Raw genomic sequence first — 5301 nt, forward strand, 5'->3', positions numbered from 1 at the left:
CGCAGCAATCAGTCATCTATCAGCACTGCACTGGGAGTGGGGAGTGTGTGTATGTGTGTGTTGGGTGGATATCGGTGTTTGGTGTAATGAATGATATGTGCGGCATAAAAGGTTTGGTATGCTGCTGAAGGGTAGTGTGGAGAAGGGTTTGTGTATTTTGGTGCGGGGTGGGTGTGTTTAGATGGTGTATGTGGTGTTGCGAGCGAATGCGGTGTTGCAAGCGAATGCTAACAACAACACCGACCGAGCTAGTAGCTCATGCTCAAGATTATGGTGAACATTCCCGTACAAAAATAACATTCTAAACAAGCAGAATTCGAGTCCATGCATACATTAAGATGACAAGGAACATATTACCTTAGTTTTTTGTGGATATAGAGCGATATTTACACACTTCTAATCACAAAATTAGCAGAGAAGAAAAATACAGCTTAACTTGTTCAGGTAGCTCGGAACATAGAACATTTATAATGGCTGATGCAACAGGTTCAGAGGAAAAGGACCGAACCATTCTACAGTTCTCGATTGTACAACTCCGATGAGAGATACTGAGAGATTTGCATCGGTTGTACAAAAGGTACACCAACTTAATTATAGTTAAAGATGAATGGTAAATTAAGCAATACCACAGTAGAACATTAATTCAGAAATTAAATAACCCCAAAAGTGACCTGATTGAACCAGTCCACTCAAAATAAGTGTGAAGAATCAAAGTAGCATACATCTGCTATATCAAAATAAAATATCTCATAACCCAACAAAAATGACCTTGCAAACCAGTTACCTGTAGTTTTCTATATTGCCTTGATACACAATTTAGCGTAGCTGTAATAGATGTGTTAGCATATAGCTGTTCCATCCATAGACCCACATGAGCAGAGAGGGCTTCACAGCTTTGATGACATTATCTATTTATTCCATGATGAATGTAGCAATCTCCCCCTGTTGCCCTGTCTGCCTAATTTGTTATGATGTGACACAGTGGAGGCTGTTGATGGTAGGTCCAGCAGCTAAGTGGGATGAGAACTCCAAAAAGACCACGAGGCTGACAAAATATGTATTTGTTTTGATTTGTTTAGTTCTGGTGTCCGAAAGACACCAGATTTATGGTTTGCAGTAGAACAGTAGGCTACATACTCAACATGATTTCATTCCAGTTTGAGTCTACAATAGTTTAGGTTGAAGTGGAAATTGCTGAAACAAAGTCATAGATGCACATACTTAAGCAATAATACATGAGAGGCCATGTGTTATGACATTTTTATCATGGCTGTAACATGTTCATTGACCACCACAGCCATGATAAAAATGTCATAACACATGGACTTAAGTGTATTATTGCTTTTATACAAAGAGTTACCAGCATTAAAAAGCAAGATTCTTTCCCAATTTTTCAACAAAACGTGATGCTACATTCACTAACAATGGTTGTCAAGTGCAATTTTAGGCGTTCTCTGGTTGTTAGTTCTATTAGTATTGACTGCCATGTAAAGCAAAACTGCCCAAGTGCTGGTTGATAGTTCCAAAACTTTTCAGGTTGCTATGGAAGCTCTAGCCACCTTGCTAGCTTGCCTATTACACAGCGAACACAATCACTTCAGACTGAAGCTGGAAAGACAGCAAACTAGCTGCATTTCGTTTCGTTTGACCTGTTTTTCTATTGACATTTCTTTGTAAATATCAATTTAAAAATTATGCTTATTCATGATTTCGACTGACTGAGAAAAGCTGCCTGTCTGTCTTGTCCCGACTCCTGACACCTTCATTACTAAGGAACACAGTAGAGATCTAAAGTTTATAAATTGCATGGCTGGGCAGTGGATCAGTCTACATAGTTGTAGTAGTAGTAGTAGTAGTAGTAGTAATAGTAGTAGTAGTAGTAGTAGCACATTGCTAGGTAACAATGGCATTTTTCATGAACGTACTGGCAATGTGTGTGTTGTGTAGTATGGGCAGACAGACGAACAATGGGAATTCCAAACCAACCAAGCATAATAGGAAATTAGGCTACAACTGAGATAGGTTGGAAACATACTGCATGACAGACCAGGTATTGGGAACATATATTATCTAGCATTTGTCAATTTAATGTGGACATAATCATGGCCGCAAACCCAAGAGCTATGTCTTAGAGACATATGGGTAGACTATGTAGTCCAAATGCCCCATCAGAATCCTCCCTCTCCTCCCATTGGTTAAAGGTCAAGTTAAAGCTGGGCAGGAAGTATATCTGCAGGAGAACCCAGATCCACCTGGGTGCCACAGTAACAACAGGGCAGCGAACCACAACCAAGCATGAATCACTTAGCGGAGCAACAGTGAAATTTGTCACCTTTTGCAGCAGATTACATCCCTGACACGAGTAGAGTTATTACTTTACAGGATCAGGGACAGGGGGAGGGAGGGCTGGGGAGGGGACCACTGAGCTGGTCGATTCTCTCTGAGATATGGCTACTGCAGGCCCCCAGGCCTGGCCTTATAGCAGCTCAACAAGACATCACCATAGCAACACCCACCCATAGCACGCGCTCCAGTAGGTATATTTCACTGGTCATCCCCAAAGCCAACACCTCCTTTGGCCGCCTTTCCTTCCAGTTCTCTGCTGCCAATGACTGGAACGAATTGCAAAAATCACTGAAGCTAGAGACTTATATCTCCCTCACTAACTTTAAGCATCAGCTGTCAGAGCAGCTTACCGATTACTGCTCCTGTACATAGGCCATCTGTAAATAGCCCACCCAACTACCTCATCCCCATATTGTTATTTATTTTTCTTGCTCTTTTACACCCCAGTATCTCTACTTGCACATCATCATCTGCACATCTATCACTCCAGTGTTAATGCTAAATTGTAATTATTTCGCCACTATGGCCTATTTATTGTCTTACCTCAGTAATCTTACTACATTTGCACACGCTGTACATATATTTTTCTATTGTGTTATTGACTGTACGTTTGTTTATCCCATGTGTAACTCTGTGTTGTTGTTTTTGTCGCACTGCTTTGCTTTATCTTGGCCAGGTCGCAGCTGTAAATGAGAACTTGTTCTCAACTGGCCTACCTGGTTAAGTAAAGGTGAAATAAAAATAAATAAATAAAAATTACTGCCTCCCCTGGTCTGGTATTATAACAGTGTACCAACCAATGGTGTGTGTATTTTGCATTTGAGTAATTTACGCTATCCAGAGCGACTTACAGTTAGTGCATTCATCTTAAGATAGCTAGGTGGGACAATCACATATCTCAGTCATAAACCACATTTCCAACCACAGTTTTTATGTGAGTGAAGTCATGTCGTATTTTTTAAAATCACAACAGCTGTGATGGAAACAGGAAGTTTCGGTGTAATTTTATAAATGCCAACAGATAATTTGTTCGTTCGACATGGTGGGATCTGTTTGTGTCTGTAAAATGTATTATTTGGGAAATGTCGGTGGAAATGCCATTATGTGCAAATATGGGTACTGTGGGATTATTTAAGATACTCTTTGATGAGGGTTTCAGATGTTTTCGGGAATATGGACAGGGACTCTGCTGGATTGCTCAGATCTGTAATGCTCAGGTATTTACTTTACAGGAATAAGAGAGGTAGAGAAGGGAAGCCAGGTAATGTCCTGCTGTGTAGAGTAGGTGGTATACAAGTATTATGTCCGTTTTTCAGTGCCTAAATTTGACTTGAAGCTGTTTGTAACGCATAACACTTTCCATTACTTCATAATGATTAGTGCTATGGCTGTTACACATACATATGATACAATTTAGGAACAGATCCACTGTGGACCAGGGTCAGTCCTCGTTCTCTCGCTTACAAAGAGAGTCTCTTTTAGTAGGAGCCCAGGACAAACTGGCTTCATCTCTCCACCTATCCTCTTGGGTGCTTTTCCACTCGACTTGCGGTGAGAGAGAGCTGGCGCTTGATGGTCGGTAGGCTGCATGGCGGTGGCTCTCGGTCTCCAAGACGGGATTTGGATTGTTCTGCACTGCTGTGAATCAGGGGGGTTAGCGGAGAGAGGCGGTCTGGCCAATCAGAAGGCCCTCCTCTGTAGGAGATAGAGGTCAGAGGTTATATACATAGATCCACTACTGTTATTATACTTGTATAGAGTATCTTTATACAGTAATGTTAATGAAAAGTGCATAGATACATAACCTATTTTACAAATCTATTGCAATTGTATATTGAACAACTTTGTGATTACTCAACTTGGACAAAGTTATCTGTTCAATAGTAAACATACTTAATGACATTTAAAGTAAGTGTCACACCCTGGCCTTTGTTATATTGATTTTCTTTATTAGTTTAGTTAGGTCAGGGTGTGACATGGGGGATGTTTGTGTGTTTTGTCTAGTTTAGGGTGTGTGTATTGTTTAGGGGGTTTTGTAGAATGTATGGGGTTGTGTTCAGTGTAGGTGTTTAGGAAAGTCTATGGTTGCCTGGTTTGGTTCTCAATCAGAGACAGCTGTTTATTGTTGTCTCTGATTGGGAGCCATATTTAAGGCAGCCATAGGCTTTAGGTGTTTGTGGGTAATTGTCTATGTTCTATGTTGCATGTGTGCACTTAGTTCGTTTTAGCTTCACGATCGTTTGTTTTTTGTTTGTTCAGTAAGTGTTTGTTTTTTCTTCATTAAAAGAAGATGTCTTTTTTCCACGCTGCTCCTTGGTCCACTCATTCGTCTCATAACGATCGTGACAGAATTACCCACCAACCCAGGACCAAGCAGCGTGATAAGCAGCAACAGGAGCAGCGCATACAGGATTCTTGGACTTGGGAGGAGATACTGGATGGAAAGGGACCTTGGGCACAACCAGGAGAATATCGCCTCCCTCGTGAAGAGCTGGAGGCAGCTAAAGCCGAGAGGAGGCGATATGAGGAGGCAGCACGGAAGCAAGGCTGGAAGCCCGTGAGTAAAACCCAAAAATGTATTGGGGGGGGGGGGGGGGGGGGGGCTACAAGGGAGTGCGGCGAAGTCAGGTAGGAGACCTGCGCCAACTCCCTATGCTTACCATGGAGTGCGAGAGTACGGGCAGACACCGTGTTATGCGGTAGAGCGCATGGTGTCTCCTGTACGTGTGCATAGCCCGGTGCGGGTTATTCCACCTCCCCGCACTAGCAGTGCCAGATTGAGTATTGAGCCAGGTGCCATGAAGCCGGCTCAACGCGTCTGGTCTCCAGTGCGTCTCCTCGGGCCGGCATACATGGCACCAGCCTTACGCATGGTGTCCCCGGTTCGCCTACACAGCCCAGTGCGGGTTATTCCACCTCCCCGCATTGGTCGGGCGACGGGGAGCATACAACCAG

This window comes from Salvelinus namaycush, chromosome 25 (assembly GCF_016432855.1).
Source record: "Salvelinus namaycush isolate Seneca chromosome 25, SaNama_1.0, whole genome shotgun sequence".
Classification (NCBI taxonomy): Eukaryota; Metazoa; Chordata; class Actinopteri; order Salmoniformes; family Salmonidae; genus Salvelinus; species Salvelinus namaycush.